The 20,794-nt window shown below is 49.7% G+C and overlaps 1 pseudogene; it reads right to left on the reverse strand.

The window, feature by feature from the left end:
* Nucleotides 1-11,910: 11,910 nt before the first annotated feature.
* LOC124683048 lies at nt 11,911-14,818 on the reverse strand (annotated as a pseudogene).
* Nucleotides 14,819-20,794: the final 5,976 nt, after the last annotated feature.

A 20,794-nucleotide genomic window follows, 5' to 3' on the forward strand; every position in this document is an offset into this window, starting at 1 on the left:
TTTTTAACATTTTGAATTGAATTAGTTTCATTTTTCTTAATTTTTTGATATATTATTTGTATTTTTAACATTTTGAATTGAATTAGTTTTATTTCTCTTAATTTTTTGATATATTATTTGTATTTTTAACATTTTGAATTGAATTAGTTTTATTTTTCTTAATTTTTTGATATATTATTTATATTTTTAACATTTTTAATTGAATTAGTTTTATTTTTCTTATTTTTTTGATATATTATTTGTATTTTTAAGATTTTGAAATGAATTAGTTTTATTTTTCTGATTTTTTAGATATATTATTTGTATTTTTAAGATTTTGAAATGAATTAGTTTTATTTTTCTGAATTTATTGATATATTATATGTATTTTTAAGATTTTGAAAATGATAAGTATTTTGAAAAAGGCCTTTAGTCGCGATTGGCCTGGCCAACCGCGACTAAAGGTCCTTTCCACGGGAAACACTCGAATTCGGGCGAAAAGGCCTTTAGTCGCGGTTGGTGTGACCAAACGCGACTAAAGGGTACCCTTTAGTCGCGGTTTGCCACACCAACCGCGACTAAAGTCCCCTCCCTATAAATACGCGCGGGCGGCGCGCAGGCGATCACTTCTTCTTCCTCACTCGAACCGCCAGGCTGCCGCCGCTCTACGTCTCCTCGATCTTCGTCGGAACGTCGCCGTTAGGCTGCCCTCGCCGCCGCCTCCGTCCTCGCCGCCCGCCGCCGTCCTCGCCGCTCTCGCAGGTCTCTCTCGCGCTGTCCGCCGCCTCGCGTGCGCCCTCTCTCGACGATCCCCGGTCGCCCATATGCATCTCGCGCGCATCGCCGCCGACGTCCTCCTCCGCGCCGTTCGCCGCGCCGCGCATCGCCGCCGACGTCCCTCCTCCGTTCGCCACGCCGTTTGCCATGTTCGGGCCGCGCACTATACTGCAGGCCGCGCGCCGCGCCGCCGGGAAGAGAGAGAGGAAGAGAGGAGAGAGAGAGCAGAGGGAGAGGGCCTCTCCCGGCCGTTTTTTTTGTTTTTTAACTAATTAAAATTTAACTAATTAAAGTGTAAATTTGTAACTAATTAAGTTGTTTTTAAATAAGTTAAAAAAATTGACTTAAAAATTTAACTAATTAAAGTGTAAATTTGTAACTAATTAAGTTGTTTTTAATTAAGTTAAAAAATTTGACTTAAAAAATTAACCCGTCCCCAACTCCCCATCCACTCCCCGCACAGGCCCGCACAGTCGTCGCGCATTCGTGAACCCACAGCACACAAGCAAACAACGCACTCAACAACGTCGACCTCCTCCGCCTCCCTCTCCGTGACGCCGTCGTCTGCCGCCCCGTCTCGCGCTCTTCCGCGACACCCTCTCCCACCCCTTCCTCGCCCCCTCGTACGTAGTACCCTCGCTCCGCCTCCTCCTGCTCCGCCTTCGACCCCCGGCGTTGGGGTGTCCCTATATATACTGGCGCGGAACGGCCGCACCGATCACCCAGTCCATTGGCAGAGGTGAGCGGCGGTCTCTCGGTCACGCGGTCACTGCGAGGCGAGGTCGATCGTCCGCATATACACATCTAATACGCGTCCCCCTCTCGCCTCCCTCGTCGCCCTCTCGGTCACGCGGTCACCGCCACAGCCCCCCTTTCACCACCGCCACCGCCCCCCTTCTTCACTTAATTAATTTGTTTTTACTACATGTTTTCAGGACTGACATATGGCGGACGATAGAGCTGACCCGATTATGGCCAACTATGATCCGGACGCTGAAGAACATATAATGGGCATCATAAACGGCGATATTCTATTTGTGCCGACCGAACAAGATGAAGAAGAGGATATCTCTTCTTATCTGAACCTTGACGGTCAAGATGAAGGCCGTCAGCAAGATGATGACGAAGAAACGTCAATAAACGACGATCTTCAATTGGAAGTAGCAACCACCTCCGCGCCGAGGTATATATATACATTGAGCCTCCGGTGATACAAACCTACTGATTTGAATAAATATGTGTGTACTAACGCGCGCGACTCTCTTTCTTATTTTAGCCCTCGGCCGGATCGTCGAAACAATCGAGTACGTCGTCAAAGCGTGGCGCAACCAAGATGCTGAAACAAGGAGAAACATATACCATCGAGGTTGTCAGTGATACCGGCAATCCGCTGGAGCCCCACAAGAACGCCACCAAGTTTATCAACCAATGCGGAGCCGTTGTTAGAGACAACGTCTCGATCACCGTCCAGGAGTGGAATGAGCCAAAGAAGGCACGTCTTGGTTTCACTTTTGTCGAGAAGAGAACAAAAAAAGATTTCTTGAAAAAGCTTATGGAACATTTGGTTCTACCTCCGGAATACAACAAATTCGATGAGGAGGGTAACAAGATTGAGGAAAACAAGGAGAGGAGGAGGCTAGTCAAACAGTTCACTCTTCATAAGATGGCCGACGCATTCCGGAAATTCAAGCAAAATCTAGCCCGTGACTATGTCAACCAGAACAAGACTCCGGATTTCAAAGGACAATATGAGAAACTGAAACATGATTGGCCAGAATTTGTGAAGCAAAAGAAATCGGAGCAGTTCATTGAAATATCGAAAAAAATAAGGAAAATGCGGCTAAGAAGGAGTACAATCATATTATGGGGCTAGGAGGGTATCGCCTTTGGGAGCCTAGGTGGGAGAAGATGGAGAACGAGCTGAGGGCGCGAGGAATCCGTCCAGGTACGGAGGGATGGGACCCAAGGGCCAAAAGCTAGTGGTACGGGCATGGGGGAATGCTACACCCGGAGACAGGGGAGTGTGTTCACCGGGACAAAACGTTTAAACCCACCCAAGCCCTTATTGACGCAATGAGGGATGCTCAAGAGGGGAAGATCAAGTTCAACAGAGAGAACGACGCGCTGACAAAAGCCCTCGGGAATCCTGAACACGGAGGACGTGTACGAGGCATGGGGAACATTCCGTGGAAAATAGGGTTCTCCTGAACGATGACCCGTACGGTTACAGAAGCCGTAAGAGAAAGATGGATCGGGATGCAGATGTTGTGGCGCGGTTGGCATCGGAATTCTATGAGATGAAGAAAACCGTGAATATACTAGTACAAGAAAGATCGGCAGCTGGGATGCATGCAGATCATCCAGCGGATCTCAGAAGCCAGCAGCGGAGAAGCAGCGTGGCTTCCACGGAGGCCCCGTCGGCTACTGCTAATGCACCGGCGATCGATATTACTGCACCGGAGCCTCCTCGCTACCCCGTGGACGATGTAAAGGAGATGAAAGAATGTCATCTGCATTATCCAATTGGGAACATGCCCACGAAGGTAGCCATCGGCAGTGCTTTACCATGTGAACCTGGAGCACTCCACCACAACAACCCCATTCAAGATGGCTATGCTCGTGTCACGGTGGAGGACATAGTCCCGGGGTTTGAGGACCTGGAGATTGACATTGCTACACCTGAAGGGGAGAGAAGACTTGGAGATGTCAAGCGCCAGTTCATTCTATGGCAAAAGAAGTTTATCAAGTTTCCAGGCGAGGCGCCAAGGCCAACAAGTCCACCCCCCTACGGTGGTGGTGGCGGTGGTGGCGGTGGTGGTGGTGGTGGTGCTTCACCTACACCTCCTTCACCTCCGCCGGGTAAGCAGCCGCCGCCCCCCCAGTCTGCCTCGGGCGGGTAAGCAGACGCCGCCCCCCAGTACGCCTCGGGCGGGTAAGCAGACGCCACCCCCCAATCCACCTCCGGCGAAGAAGCAGAAGCAGTCCTGGACTATTAACCCGGACCCTTATGTACCTAAGACCACAAAGGTACCGGAGCCATCACTGAAGCCTCTCCCCACAAGGCCTTGGGAACGTAGTGCCGAGGAAGTCGACGCGGCCGCGACTGCTGATTATGAGAAATGGAAGGCGGACTGCAAGAACAAAAGAGAGCCCGATCCCAAGCCCGTATTTTCTGATGAGCAAAAGAAGTGGGCTAAGTCATTTTTGAGCACACCGTCCCAAGCCGCGAAGAATCTGCCTGACGACTATGCACGTGAACTTCGTAGGCAGGCACTCATGTTGAAGGAGAAGAAAGAGCTGGCGGAGAAGCAGGAGAAGAAAGCCTTGGAGGAGGCCGAGAAAGAATTAGCAAGTAAAAAAAGCGGGAAACGAGTTTCCCAGCTCGGGGAACAAAGTAAACAATCGATTGCCCCGCTCATAGTGAAAGCCGCCGGTCCGGATTCCCCCGATATCATAGCAGCTGCGGCAACACAGGGATTGACTGTAACGAGTGCCAGAGAACAAGCGGCCAACTTAGGTATGACTCTTCGTGCAGTGTTAGGCCTTGAGGAGGCGCCAATGAGTAAACCAGTAATTACATATGTGCGGACTGGGCCCCTCGTCGAGCCTGCGCGGAGAAGAGGATCTACCTCAACAAATGAAAAATCTGCTAAATTGGTACAAGGGTTACATAAAAAATAAAAACGCCAAAGAATATATTTATGCGGAAGTTAGACATGAGCATCACTTCAAACATTACTATGTAACAATTCATCAGAGTGAATTGTTCCAGCTTTTCAATCTGCGCGAGCTCGACAAATCTATCATCAGTTGCTACGTTCTGTAAGTGATTTATTTCTACCCCATCTCGTTCATTGCCTGCACTATATATATGTCATAACTATATTGTTGTGTACGCTATTATGCAGAATGAAGATTAACGAATGCAGAGTAAAGAACATCCATGATGTTGGGTTCATTGACCCACACATCGTTAATGGATATGTGTTAGAACATCACCCCGCCGACGTGGAGGAAGACCTGTGGCGGTTTCTTTCAAAGAAGGAACTCAAAAGTGATATTCTATTTCCTTACCATTTTGGGTGAGTGTTTCTGTCTTGAGCACATTCTCTTTTGTTTAATCCATGCATGGTATGTGGCTAATCGATGAGTTATGCATGACTGTGCATGTATCGTGTCCGCAGGTTCCACTGGATTCTGCTAGTAATTTAATTTCACGACTCCACAGTTCTCGTCCACGACTCTCTGAATATGGATGCAAAGCTTTGGGCCGACATGAGAAAAATGATGCAGAAGTAATTATTTTCATTCATTTGCGCTCTATATCGATCGGCCTATTTCGTTCATTTCCTAATATCAAGTAACTAATAACTCTCTTGTTCATTTAATTTTCTTTGCCTCGTAGGGTTTGGAGATGGTTCGTAGATAAAAAGGTCGGTGAATTCAAAAAGAGCTACAATTTAAAAGATCAGTGGCTGGGACTGGGGATATTCAGCCACCGGGGACCAATCTATGTGGATACTATGTTTGTGAGATGATCCGGAGATAGACCTCTGAGCGGGTTCCGTGTGATAACAATGTCAAGAGGAATAACCTCCAGAAGATGCTTAGTCCAGAAGCTCGCTTCCGACCACTTCAAGAGGAACTAGCTGGATGGTTCGCGAGGGAAGTCGTCCATCCTAAAGGAGAACACTATGTAGAGGACGTAGAACTTCATATGCACTAAATTATGTATGAAAACTTGTTCAAAATTGTATATGGTCATCCGATATTGAATATATATTGTATATTCCTCTTGAATTCTTTTTGGTTCTAATTTCAAATTTGTTTGAAATTGTACATTCATATGCATGTATGTAGTACCGTAGAATATGTGAAACTCCCTCAAAATTAAAATAAAACACAAAAGAAATAAAACAATACAAAAGCCAAAAGAAACAAGGTTTAGGAGGAGGGGGGGGGGGGGCTAAAACCCTAAACCTGCGGCGGCCTTTAGTCGCGGTTGGCCAGGAGAACCGCGACTAAAGATCCTCCGCCCCGATGGACTGCTGGCGGCCACATGGGGCCTTTAGTCGCGCTTAATTGGTCGCGGTTACACAACCGCGACGAATGGCAGTTGCGAACCGCGACCAAAGGCGTTTTTCTACCAGTGTTTGCATTTTGGCAACACTTCTAAGACTGAGCCATACGAGATGACGTTGGCGTTTGAAAAGAGAAGTCGATCTTGTTCCATCGCGTGCACGTGCACGCCTCATATATGCGTGGGCACTGTCCGCGGGCGAGCGCGCTACGTAACGTGAGCACCGCACCGCTCGTGGAAGATGCTCATCTTGTTCCAAGGACACCAGTACACCGATCTCGACCAAGTAGTAGTTTTAGAAGGTTGACCACCCGAATGGAAGATTCTGCTTTTATTTAACTAATAATGTTGAGGTGAAGATCCTCAAATTTTTCTTAGTATATCTCCAACGGGCGAACGCGTAAAAGTGGTTGCGCGCGCGTCTGTTTACCTCGTCCGGTCCGCGGACATATTTTAACCGCATGTCCGTTTGCTTCTGGGTGTGTTTCCAGCAGGATGACCCATTTTTTTGTTTGCAACAATATTTAAAAAGCAGGTACTACAAACTATACAAACTACAATTGGTAGAAGCCTAGACTACTTGTTGTCCGATGGCCCGGCCCCGTTGTTGCGTCCCTCCCTCGTCTGCTTCTCCGCCGCTAGCCGTGCGCCGCTAGAGCTCGGTGCGCCGCCGCGTCCTCTAACAGGCACCACCGCAGCGTCTCGTTCGTGACATCCTCGGCCTTCTTAAGCGTCTCGAAGGAGTCGATCAAGGCCCTCTGCTCCGCCGCCTTCTCCTCCGGGGTAGACGCATCAGGATCATCAGAAGACCATGAGATGTCGGAGGAGTCGTCCTCTGCGGCGGCCACCACCCTGCGACGTTCCATCTCCACGTCAGCCAGAAACTTCGCGTCCCTGACCGGGTCAAGGAGGTCGTCGGTGCTGTCGTCGTCGTCGAACTTCTTGTCGGAGCTCGGGACCGGGGGTGGTGGAGTTGGAGGTGGAGGCGCGGTAGCCTGGTCGCATCCGACGCTGCTCATGGTGGCAAAGGTGGAGGTTGTGCAGCGGCGGCCTACGGTGGAGGTTGCGGCGGCTAGAGTTTTGTGTGGGAGGAGATGAGATGCCCGCGCCCCTGTTTATATAGGCCGGAGGCAGGCGACGGCCGCGGCACGCATGACATCGCCATTACTTCGTGCGTAGAGGTAGGCGACGGCCGTGCGCCACGCGAGGCATCGCCATTAACGCGGTCGCAGACTACCGAAGTGATGCCTCAGCGCCAATACTGACGCGTCTGAGAAGACACATCGATCCTGGATCACTGTCAGGTGGGCCCGACAAAACGTCCGCCAGACGCGAGCGGACACTTTGCGCGTTCTCTCAGCGTCCGCATAGACTCATCCGAAGCACATATTTGTGCTAGGTTCCGCATAGACTCATCCGAAGCACATATTTGTGCTAGGTTTGCAACGCTGTGGATGGCCCGATCACTATACGTCGATCCGCTAAAGCAAGGCTCAGACACATTTTACGATCACGCGGTTGCATCGACCCGCTAGATGCCCTTATTAAAAGATCGACCTACAAAATGACCGACAAACAATCCGTCAAAGCTCTACCCGAATAGTTGCGGCGATTTACACAAAAATAACCCAAAAGTGGAAGAAAAGCACAGACTGACCCTCCAGCGAAACTATTTCACCAATCTAACCCTTTTGTGTGGCGCCCCTCCCACGGGCGCCACACGTGCCCATGTGGCTCCCCTCCTGCCGGCGCCACACACCCAGCCGACGTGGCCCCATCGATGCTGAGCTGGTGCGCCCATCCGACGTGGCAGCATGTGTGGCGCCCCTCCCAACGGCGCCACACGTGCACTTGTAATCCCCCCAAACATACTGTGAGACAATTCCTCTGGGACTTAGCCGTTTTGCGAGGCTCGATGTGTGGCGCCGATGCCACGGGCGCCACACTAGCATGTGTGGCGCCGATGCCACGGGCGCCACACATAGAGGCTCGCGAAAACGGCTAAGGACTTATCGTCCGGAGCCCCTGGATGTTTTGGACCCAATAGTTCATATAAGTTGGCATGTGTGGCGCCGATGCCAGGGGCGCCACACTAGAACTTGTGGCGCCAGCGTGCAGGGCGCCACACATGGACTTGTGTTGAAAACATGAAAAAGCCTACCAAACTCCAACAGTTACGAGTACAACATTGGACACAACAAGTAGCAATTCCATGACATACACATATAACACTTCATAGGTCACATTTGTAGCACGTAGATTCAAACAACAAGTAGCATTACAGACCATAGTTCGAAATGACATAGGGTTCACAAATCGATACTTATGAATATAGAGTTCAGAACAACACGTAGCACATCCTAGTAGCGTCCTCGACGTGCCGTCCTCGTGGGCTGCTTCCGGACGGCCATCCTCTTCGTCCGCTGCCTTGGCTGTTGTTGCTGCTGCTCCTGCTGCTCCTGCTCCTCCTCCTGCTCCTCCTGCTGCTCCTCCTGCTGCTCCTCCTCCTCCTCCTCCTCATCTGAAGAGAACGGCTCGTCGTTCCTCATCCTCGACATAGCTGATCTCCGCGGCCGTCCGTCATCCTCCTCAGTGACAACCTTCTTTCCTCGGTTGACATAATCTTCCGGAGTGTACCGGTTTGGAGCCTTGCCCCTTGGCTTCAACTGGTAAGCTGACCGTTGCTTGGAGGCACGCTTCGGAAGTATGCCTTGACTCAGAATTAGGTCGTCCTCAGGAGGAATCTTCACAAACATGAACACATGAGATTACAAAAGTTGAAATTAGTAAGAACATGTTTCACAGCAACAAAATAGTCCATACATGTTCTTCAGAAGAGGAGGATGTAGGGATTTCGCCTTCGCGGCAACCTAGCAAGTTCGCTAACCGCCGCATCTTTCGTGCAGTGTTCTACGTCATGGAACTCATGGTTACAAAGCCACCAGAACATAATAGTGTACATTCAAAGTTGGTGATCATACCTTAATGAAATTCCGCAACGGTCCGACAGGCTTTTCATCTCTCCCGCTCTGCTCCCACATAACCTCGCAGTCCTCAGCTGTTTTTTGGATCTCCTCCCGCTGTGACAAACATAGCATACACAATTTAAGCGAGCACATGGCAATCTAGATGATGTACTAGTTAGTGAGAGAATCCATTACCACGAAGTTCAGCTCGGAAGCAATAGAAGTCGATCTCCCTCTGCGAGCAAAAGTATCGTGCTGGCTTTGCCCAACCTCATCGAACTGGATGGGGTCGTCCAAGATCTCTTCACGATACGCGCGCTTCACTAACTCGATACGCGTGTTCTGATGGAACCACTCGAGGTAGTAGGAGCCGCCGCTCCCAGTCTTGCTCCCAGTCCTGCGACAAGCTTCGTCCAACTGCGTACATAAGATATTTGGTTACTACTTTGTGTAGCGCACTACTATAGGAAAATAGTACATAGAACAAATCATCACCTGCCGGTAGAGGTAGGCAAGTGCCGCTGTTCCCCAACTCCACCGGTCGTCCAACACCGTAAGCGCCTTCAGCCAACACCAATGGGCCAGCTTACCCCCCCCGTCAGGAAAGAGAGTCCTGGAAATCATGTACCATAAGTACACGCGGGCGTACGTCCTCCGAGTGTCCTCGTCGGCCTCTATCGGGCATTCTCCAAAGTTAGTCCTGATCCATTCGAAAGACGCGCCGGCGGGAACTCTTCGCTTTGGATTTGCTCGGCGCCGGAGGAGCCCTGCCAATAAGCCCCTCCATCCGCTCGGCGCCACCCATCAGAAGCTGTGTTCATACACAGTGGCTCGCCTTGAATAGGTAGTGCAAGGATCATGGAAACATCCTGGAGAGTAGGGGCCATCTCGCCGGCCCTCAAGTGGAAGGTGTGAGTCTCCGGCCTCCACCGGTCGACAAGGGCGGTGAGTGCCGAGGGGTTCATGTGTGGCCCCCACGGCTTACAAGGGATATGAACGGCATAAGACCGGTAGGCCGGATGAACTCCGTGTACCTCTCGTCATAAGGTATATCCGATGTGCCATGGTAACGAATCTTCAAAGGGTGAAGATCCGTTTCCCTCTCCGTCATATGAACAGCCCGGTGCTCCCTGTCGTACTCTTCATCCAGAAGCCACACCATCCTACATGTTTACACAACCATGTTATGAGTCATTCCACTAACAAAAATGAGCAACACATACATGAGAATATCCAAATACACGAGAGTTCATATCCAAATACATCACACATATGAATTTCGTAAGACATACCATTCCTAGGCACATAATAGACATATGTAAGACAATAGAATGCATTTGCTAAGCTCCAATTTTGTCTTTCACCACATACATACATAAGGTTCCATACACACATACATTCATATCTAGGGATAGAACACCATATGAGTTATTCCTACAAATACACATTCATGAAATTTGATGCCTAGGGTTCCTCCACAAATCTAGGATACATACATTCAACACTTACATACCCATTTCAACACATACATAGCCATTTCAAACATCTTTGGATACAATGCATACAATCTAACAAAATTTAACATCTATGGTTCAAACACATGCATACAATCTATGGTTTCAACAAATCTATGGTTCAAATCTATGGTTCAACACACATGCATACAAATCTATGGTTCAAACACAACCAACATTTCCAATCTAGGATGAATCGAAGGGGAACGAATTAAACCGGAGCAAATCTTGGATGAATCGAAGGGGAACGAAGGGGAATACCTTGAGGATTGTATGGGGATGGATTTGGCCGGCCAGATCTGTCCAATCCGTGGAGGATTTGGTGGGGGGCGGCGGAGAGGCGGCCGGCGGCGGCGGTTGGAGGTGAGAAAGAGAGGAGAGAAAGAAGAGAAAGAGAGGGTCGGGCTGGGCGCGGGCGCGGGCACCACACTTAAGTGGATGTGTGGCGCCCGTGGCATCGGCGCCACACATGCTAGTGTGGCGCCCGTGGCATCGGCGCCACACATCGAGCCTCGCAAAACGGCTAAGTACCAGAGGAATTGTCTCACAGTATGTTTGGGGGGATTACAAGTGCACGTGTGGCGCCGTTGGGAGGGGCGCCACACATGCTGCCACGTCGGATGGGCGCACCAGCTCAGCATCGATGGGGCCACGTCGGCTGGGTGTGTGGCGCCGGCAGGAGGGGAGCCACATGAGCACGTGTGGCGCCCGTGGGAGAGGCGCCACACAAAAGGGTTAGATTGGTGAAATAATTTCGCCGGAGGGTCAGTCTGTGCTTTTCTTCGTCTTTTGGGTTATTTTTGTGTAAATCGCCAATAGTTGCGCCCATACCATATTGATCATTCCAGGGTATGACGAGGCCTACCTAGCTACTAGCTAGCTAGCTAGTGTCTTCTGTTCATGAAGTTCCGTTTGGTAGCCTGGACTAATTTAGTGCACCACTACGTTAGAGAAGAACTCATCTACGCGTTTTAGACGAGCCATGAGCAAAAACGTCATATCGTTTGGTAGTGCGCGAAGAATTTTTTCGGCCCGTGAAGATTTGGATTTTGGCTGTTTGATAGCTCGGTTTTAAGGCTACGTAGTAGCCTGAAACGTGAATCGTGTTTTTTAGTTACAACCTAAAATCAGCTTCTGGTTACTTGTTCTTTTCATTGATGAGGTCACGAGTGATAAATAGCGCACAAGCAAGTACACAATGCAAGATACTAGAAAGATCATAGACGATACGAAATAGGTTCAGTCTACTCAGCACGATGCAGCACTTGTTCATACACCATAATTCAGACACACCACAGACCCTAGTTTAGACACGACACTATTGGATAGTAGAGACAGAATACCATCAGCGACACAATACCAGCAGAGCTTCACATCACACTTTTTCTTCGAAGACGACACACCCGGTGGCATTATAATGGTTCGGGCACATAATCATCACCTCAGTGCAGGTGTGATCAAAGATGAACACACTGTACTCTAAAAAGAACACCTTAAAAGTGATGAACTAGCCTTTCTTGAGCCTATGTGCGAGCCATGCATTGATAGTTTGATGCACAACACGTCGATCCGGCCGACGACCGAGGCCCTGCTACATCAGATTAGAGTGGCCTAAACTCGACGGCCTCGACGATGAGCCCGCGCTTGGGGTACCACCCCAGCACCTCGAAGCTGACCACCACCTCTTCCTGGGCCGCCAGGGTCTCATCCACACGCAACCGCCCCATCTCCATCTCGGACCACCCGTCGTCCCGTCGCTCCGGCCGCCTCACGCCGTCCGCGTGAGCCACGCCCCTGAACTTGCGCGCCTCCCTCTCGTCCGGACAGAGGCACACGGCGTGGCTCGAGGCCGCACGGCCTCCGACTGCCACCGTGGTCTCCTGGTCCGGGAAGCTGAGGCCGCGGTGGCCTTCGTCGGCCACGCCGAACACCAGGTAAGCTGCGTAGTCGGTGGCCGGCGTCAGCGCCGATGCCGGGAGCCGGCCGTAGATGTCCAGGCCCGTGCAGCCCACCAGCTGCGCCACCTCCGGGAACCTGACAATAATCAATCATGCAGTGTCAGTGGGGAGATCAGATAGAGTGTCAAGAAATTCAGCAATATTTTTCTGATGCAGACGGCACAGATTACTGATGCGGATTGCTGGATTGTTAGCTTATTTAACGGCTGCTTATTATCATGGAAAAAAATAGCGCGCTATTTCAACGTTATACGTTATAGCGTTTCTGGACAGCCCACGCTACATCATTTCGGCGCTATAGCGTGCTATTAGCGCGCTATAGCACGCTATTTCACGCTAATAGCGTATTTTTTAGCCGACGCTATTTTGTTATAGCGCGCTATTTTTTCCTTGCTTATTATACGTCGTGTATAGCGTAGAGCAGACATCACCCGCTTCCGTGGCCTAGCTAGGCCTGCCATCCGCGTTGTTTGACCAGAATTAATTGTTTCTGACGAAATACTACTACGCAGCTGCCTCTAGCCGCCGGCGCCTCTGACGTCTACGTGTATTTTCTACGGGCGGTCAAGAAGAGTGTTTATGTGGTGGAAGGACTTTCTCTTTTTTATCATTTTGAAATGTCACTTCGTGGTTTTGTTCTTTGGACGCAATCCAAGGGAGAAGATTCAGGCAACGAGGGTACGTATGTCCGATGCAAGAACTTTTCTCGTGTCTGCATATATACTAGCGAGATGCATCTTGGAAAATGTTTTTTTCTAGCATATACTAGATCAAAGTGCATGCATGCACCGTTGATTTTACCTTCTTTAGTTGCTTTGAGATTTGGACATGCAGAAATCGTTTGCAAGTATATGGTACACCACACACTCTATTAGTTCACCGACTATTTTTCAGGCTAAAAAACTAAATTCAAGAAAACAATAAAACCTAACAAGAAATTAAACTATTCGCATTCTGATAGATTTGACATACGTGTCTAACACAAGTTTAAAGTAGATTGAAACACAAAATAAACAACGCTTTCGAAACACAGTGAAATAAACTGTTCCAGCATAGAATTCACCACATGACATAAAGTTTTTCAAAGTTTCATAATATTTCAAAAGTAGATTTTCAAATTTTATTCAACATTAATATTGTTTTGAATCTCTCTTCAAAAGAACTTATATTTTCAAACAGTTTTCAAATTAGAATTTTCGTTCAAAATCTACAGATGTTTTAAATTGTGGAAGAAGAGAGTATGTAGGCTGACATTATCTCTCATAAAGTATGGAGGAGAGAGCGTGGGACATGCACTATATCGCGTGCAACGTATAATCGGTGCTCACAATGCATCTCATGTCTTGTACAAGTGTACTATGATTCATGTTTGCTCTATAATAGGGGTGTGGCTAATACTCAGCTTATTGAAAATTAGTTTAATTGTCAGTCAAGTGATGTTATATCTTCACAATCTAATACTACATGTATAACCTTGGATTATGTGATTTTTTTTTACTCCAAACCATATCTTTTTAGTTGCAATCAAACTTACCAATTTAAAAACTCAGTTGCAACCTTACTTAAAACTAAACAATCTTAGTTAACAACTCACTTTTTTGTACCGTTGGGATACCTGCATCAGCATCAGTCTTAGGTGCATGCATGGATGATATCATATACCTCTCTATATAAAGTTTTGGTGTGCGAAAATGGTAAGTCGTTTTCCTTGTTTTTTTTTAAAAACCGCTATAAATTTTTCGGTGTGCGAAATTTCTTTGAATGGCTTCATAGCTGTTCGTGAGTACAGTGTTGCACGACCGTAAGAAGAAAATCCCCGGGATCTTTACTTTTCTATGTGTATTTTCTGGTGTTTTTTAATTGTTTCGGGAGATCCCGATCGGTGATGGAAGCATCTGTTGACATGATAAAAAATAATAATTGTGTTATAAAGAAACACGATTGGACGCGATACACACTCCACCAAATTGGTAAGAAAAAAGAACCATGGCATCGAGCAATCGATTAAGCACATGCATAAACTGCGGGACAGGATCGATAGCTATGGTGCATGATCTGTAGTATAGTCAGCAAATTAACCAGGAGAAAAAAAAAGGAGGATGATCCCAAATTTAATCATGCACCTGGAGAGCGGGTGAGGCGTCCATCTCCAGCTGAACTCGCCGTCGTCCCACGGCAGGCTCAGCTTCCTTGCCGGCAGCGCCACGCACTTGGCCCCGCTCCCCTCGCCAGCCACACCGCCGTGTCGCTGCTGTCGATGACCAGGACGCCGCTGTCGGAGAGGCGTAGGTAGGCCTCCTTCTTAGACGACGGCGATGGCGAGCGGCCGGAGCCGGAGCGCAGGAGGATGGCGAGGTAGTCCGCCGGGAGGAAGCGCTCCCAGACGGTGTCGGACTCGGCGGCGTCGCGGAAGGACGGTGACACGGCAGCGCAGCGGCAGACGTCGCGAGGGGAGGTGAGCGCCAGCACGTGCGCGACGCAGCCCACCGGGAGGTCGTCGAATCTGGTGGTCTTCTCCATCGCCGTCGCCATGCCAATGGTGTCCATCCTTTTTGTTTGCTTAGCCACTTTGGTTTCTGCGGGAGATGCTGATCCCGAATACCTACTGTGTCCGGGGATCTATATTTTGGCACGGCCTGTTTATAGGTGGCAGTGTGGCACTGCCTCTAGTCGATGTAGTTGAGTCGCTGCGTTTTCCGACTACTGCCTGTAACATGCAATATACTCCATTTAGTAACCGTCTAAGAACATTGTTCATCCGAAGATATAAAATATGTATTACGGGATGACGTTATTTTTTCCAACTTTTGTAAAAAGATGCCAGATCTATGGGTTAGGAAAGAGAGCAAATTGTTATCCTCAAGTAAAAAGGTGAAAGATTAGTAAGGCACCTCTCGGCATCCACATTTCAAGTGCTGCAGGCGAAACCCATCTCTCCCTGACCTAGCCACCGCCCTCCTCCTCTTCCGCTCCCTCCAGGGCAGCGGCAGAGGATCTGCCCGCCCCGCCCCGAGCAGCCGCCCCCGGACCACCGCCCCTCAGCCGCCGCTGCTGCCGGCCTTGGCCCCAGCCCCGGTCCCGGCGGCGGCGGCGGCGCCCCTTCCGTCAAACGACGAGGGGGAGGAGAGGGTTTCCACGGTGGCGTTCCATGGGAGGTGATGAAGCGCAGGTGGAGGAAGCCGGGCGGAACGGCTACTTGGCCGGGGCCTGATGCTCTCCGTCGGTAGTTATGGAGGATTCAGTGGAGCGGTGGCGGCCTCTGCCCCGGTGACGGTTCAGCGGTGGTACGCATGATCCACGCCACCGTCCTCTTCCCTGGTGATCCGGTAGGAGGGACTGGCGGCGTGGGGCTGCTGGTCTTGCTTTGTTTTTTGTGGCGGTTCTCGGGTTTCTCGCAAGCAAATATGAAGATCTACCGGAGGTCAGAGATGAGTTCTGAAAAGTTCAGCCGGCGAATGGAACAGTGCATCTTTTTCCTGGAGTTTGCTGGATCGGGTGGTATTCAGTCGCGCGCACCCATGTTTTATTCCGACCGTTTGGTTCCGGAGGGAGCGACGCGAAGCTCTATTCTGTGTTGACATCATGTGACTTTTTGGTTCATGGTGAAGTCAGAAGAAGGAATATCATGAATGCCAGATTGGTGGACTGGCTAAAGGAGGTTCGAGTCTCCGTGAGGCTGAGGGATTTTCTTGGCTTTCCGGGCTCCGCAGCAGTGGTATGCATGTGGGTGCGGCAGCAAAGGTGAAGTTCAGAGTCTTACATCTCAGGGTGAAAACCCAAGGTCTGGCCTTAACTGGTTGTGCCTAGCAATGATCTTGTTGGAGGCATTGTTTGGAGAGTGGGGACTATCTTCAGGGTGAAAACCTAAGACCTTTGGTTGGACGACGACGACGTTGGTGCACTGTTTCCTTCTCGGAGGCATCACTTTTGGAGTGTCTGTATTTCAGGTGTTGTCACGATGGTGATTGTATTGCTGTTGCTAGGTCTGAAAGGCTGTAGCGGGACTTTTATTTCTTAGTTTTCTTTACTCGTTTTTGGTTGTGTGCATCCGTACTACCACTAGGGTGGGGCGTTGTTGCAGAGGCTGGGTGTAATTGGTATCTTTTGATATTAATACATTCCCTTTATAAAAAAAAGTAAGGCACCTCTAACCCACCAAAATTCAAACCCTAGGTTTAACACTTTGGTGTCTCATAAGAGCATTTTCAATTGTCCTCTCCAAAGAAAAACCAAAATGGGACGCCGTACACTTAAAAAATCCGTCGGGCAAGCGGATTCGCATCTCTTACAACCCACACAATCTTCAGTTCTCGGGGCAGAAGCTATTTGCTTGGCTTTACATCCATCCCAGGGTATCATTTCTAATACATCTGTTGGACAAGTTCGTACACATTGAGTGCATCCTATACATGTATCGTAAATTTTTACGGAATGTGACATTGGATCTATAAATTTTTCTTTTCAACATAAATTTTTTCGATTTGGTAAAAATAAAATTAGTATTATATGAGTAATATGTATTGTAGACACCAGACGAAGCAATGGTTTATCCAAACTTCAAAAATAGTAATCTATGGAAAAAAATCAAGCCCAGTTGGTCCCCTATAGCCTCCCCGTATGACTAGGAGCCTCCCAGAGATTAAATAGCCCCCCCCCCCCCAAAGGTCATTAGCCAGATGTGAAATGATGTGAAATGGGGGCATCGAGTGGAGATGCTCTAACGGCCGATATTTTTCAGTGGAAGGCGATATTCCTGTCGATAGTGAGACATCTGTAGTAACTTTGTCAATCTCAACACCCATCGTACCGGGTTTTTAGACTAGGTCTTTCGAAGGTACTCATAAAGATAGGGTGTGCATGGGTAGGTTCATAGGTGAGTGCATATACGTATTTGTGAGCGTCTACATTTTACTGTGTTTACAAAAAATAGTAAACAACTGATGTTGCAATGGCATGTGTTTTGACATACATAGCACTACGCGGTAACCTATTGTAACCATTTGGTCACCAACATTAGAGCATCTCTAACAGAGCCTGTAGACGCACGGACTGAAAAGCGCGAGTTCAATCTCCCGAAAAATGTTTTTCGACCAAATTCGGAGGTGGTGCATAACAACACCTGTATTCGGAACAGAAAAATTGAAATTTAAATGTAGCGGGAGAATTCTTCATCGCAAACAAGTTCGGCGATGAAACTGAAAGTTCATAGTTGCATAACTTACATAGCGACCGCAAAATAGACATCACATATATGATGTTCCTCCACCGCATGACCTAACGATGACTAAAATTCGGCCCTACCAGGGCCTCTACGCGCGGCGAGGGACGGGGTGGCGGACGACAGCGATGGAGGCCTACTCAGCATCGAGGTCGAAGACCTGCTTCTTCACGCGACGGACGGCGGCCTCCCTCTATGCCGTCTCGTACGCGCGCACCTACCGGACGGCCTCCGCTTCCTCGTGGCGGAAGCGCGCGCCTCCGCCTCCAAAATGACGGCGACCTACTGGATTGCCGTTGCCTCCTCGTCGTCGTTGAGGACGTAGTCCCCGGAGTTGAAGACGCCGCGCCGCGGCGCCTCCTCCGCGACCTCCTCCTTTTCCTCGTCGCTGCTGTCGTCGACGGGCGGCACGAGGGTCCGGCCCGACGCGCCGGAGGAAGAGCCCTTGCGAGCTTCCCCGGTGGCGTCAGACCCCTATTCATCCACCGCCGCTCGCGCTGCTTCCGCGCGCCCTAGGAGCGGTTCTACTTCCTCCGCTTCGCCTCCGAGCGGAAGACGGGGGGGGGCGAAATGCTCCCCTCCCGCGGCTGCCGGCGCTAGCCATGGCGTGGAGGTGGAGCTCGCGGAAGAGCGAATTCCGCGGTGACTGCGCTCGGATTGCTCGTCGGAATCGTGAGCGGAAAACGGTGGGGCGGCGGAAAGCGATTGAGGGTAGTAGGGTTTTAACTGAGCTCCCCTCCACGGCCTGTATAAATAGGGGCCGCGCACGGAGTTTCTCAGGCCCCCGAGAATGTTTTTCGGACCGGGCCGCCGATTCATTCTACGCGGCTTTCGGCCCGAACCCGTAAATCCGTCAGAAAAATCCAATTTAGGCTCCGTTGGAGTTGCTCTTGCAACCGTAATTGTGATCACGGGCCAACGACCACATCCAACCACAAGGCTAAGAGGTGGACGGCAACATGCTAATGATGATAGGTAAGGTCATTACGTGGTTAGAGCATGTCTAGCAGGCCCCTTATATTTCTGCCCCGTATCTGGCTGCTTTTTCGCCCCGTATCGAAAAACTGCTCCATTTCGAGCCATGCCGTCTAGCAGACCCCGTATTTCGCCCCGTATTTTCAAAAATTAAAACCCCGGGAAGTTCATCTTCATTGATCATACTAGGGATCATACATACATTTTGATCATACTACGGATCATACTACATCTACTCGTCCAGGATGACGTAGGGAATGAAGGCGATCCTCGCCGCCTCCTCCCGCGCCTCCCGCGCCCCGCCGCGCTCGAACTCCTGGACGGCGGCGATGGCCGCCGCCTCCTCCTCTGCCTCCGCCGCCGCTTTCTCGGCGGCATCCGCCTCGGACAAGGCGACCGCACGGCGGTAGGCCGCCTCCTCTTCCTCCTCTTCCGCCGCTTCCTCCTCGCCGCCTCCGCTTCCTCCGCCGCTGCTGCTGCTGCCGATGGTCGCCCTCCATTCCGCCAACGCCGCGCGGTCGCGCTGCCACTGCGCGCGCCATTTCTCGAACGCCTCGCCGCTCATCGGCTTGAGCGGCGGGTCCTCGCTTGTACCACCGCCCACCCGCGGCGAACTCGTGGAGCGGTTCCGGCACGTACAGCGCGCCGGCGTACTTGCAGGCCGCGCGACGGCTCCCGGCGGCGGAAAGCTTGCACTTCAGCCGCCACGCTTCCTCTACGGTGTCCGGCGAGCGGGATCGCTTCGATCCGCTCGCCGGCGAGGCCCTACTGCGGCGGCGGGAGTCCATCCTAGCTTTGGGGTGGAATGCGTGGCGGGGGAGCGGCTAATTGCTCGCCGGAGCAGCGAGGAGGAGGCGGCGGCGCGCGGCGGAGCTAGGGTTGCGAGTGAGGGGTTAACCCCTCACTCGCACCTGCGCCCACTATATGTACGGGGCGAAGGGGCCGATTTCCGGGCCCCGTATTCCGCCGAAACGGGGCGGCCCGAATACGGGGCCTGCTAGACGGCCCGAACCGCGCCTGCCCCGTATGTCGCCGGAATTTTACGGGGTGGGCGGGTTATACGGGGCCTGTTAGACATGCTCTTAAGAGGTAAGGCAAAATGAAGGCACACGACAGTAACAAAAGAAATAAATCTGGATACCGAGTAATGCAACCTAAGCCACCAAACATAATATAAAAACTGGCTTATGTCACGTTTTAAGCAGGCTAACATCCACGCAGTCTATCCCAAGAAACGCAAAAATTCATAGTCAATCTACCAAAAAAGACTGAGCAATCCGAGATGACGTTGGCGTTTGAAGAGAAGTCTTGTTCCACTGCGTGCACGTACAAGCATATGCGTCACTGGCCGCGGGCGAGCGCGCCACGGAACGTGAGCACCGCTCGACCAAGTAGTAGTTCTAGAAGAGGTACGGTTGACCTCCGAGTGGAAGATTCTGCGTTAGGCTCTTTTAACTAAAGTTCGCATATACTAGCATTATCTAAAATGTTGAGGTAAGGTTCCCCAAATTTTCCATAGAAGAACAACCTACACGAATGGGCGACAAATAATCCATCAAAATTCTACGGGAATAGTTGCGCCCATACCATGGATCACTATTCCATGGTACGACGAGTCCGAGCTTAGCTACTGTCTTGTGTAATAGACGTATGATGGGCGGAAATACGAAGCGGCACTTAGGTGCTGCTAAGAGCGGGTAAAAATCCTATTACTCGTTTTTCAAAATTTGTATAAAACTTTTTGCATGAAAAGGACACACGTATGTATGTACGTGCCAAATTTCGTACCAAAATTTAATAATATGTAGCTTAGTAAAAAATGACAAATTTATAATAACCAATCTGAAGGAATCTCGTAAGTTTCAGAAAAGCTTATAACTTAATGCGCCCGACATCACGTAACTAAAAAAAATTATAAGTATAATCGAATTCGGGATTGTTCCAATCAGATTCAGCACTACCCACGAGATAGATGTATTTATACAGTAGAATTACGGACTCTCATGAACAAGAACAAAAATGACAAAGAAGGTTTCCTACCATGATCGTGCGCCGAAGGATCCTGGGCATATATATGTGTAAGGTTTTCTTCGCTATTCTGAGCAAGTTGTATTCACTCCGTTCTAAAATTCTTATTGTAGTTCGAACTAAAACCATAGCAAGAATATAAAATGGTGAGACTTAGTACTTTTTATTGGATATTTTTTACTTTTTAGGGTACATAGACGATCTAATGATTACTCCTTCCGATCTATAATAAATATCGGATGGTTAGTAGTATTACTTTTAGTAAAGTTGTACTAAACATTTTTCGAGGGGGAGCTAAT

Source organism: Lolium rigidum, chromosome 1 (genome assembly GCF_022539505.1).
Source record: "Lolium rigidum isolate FL_2022 chromosome 1, APGP_CSIRO_Lrig_0.1, whole genome shotgun sequence".
NCBI lineage: Eukaryota > Viridiplantae > Streptophyta > Magnoliopsida > Poales > Poaceae > Lolium > Lolium rigidum.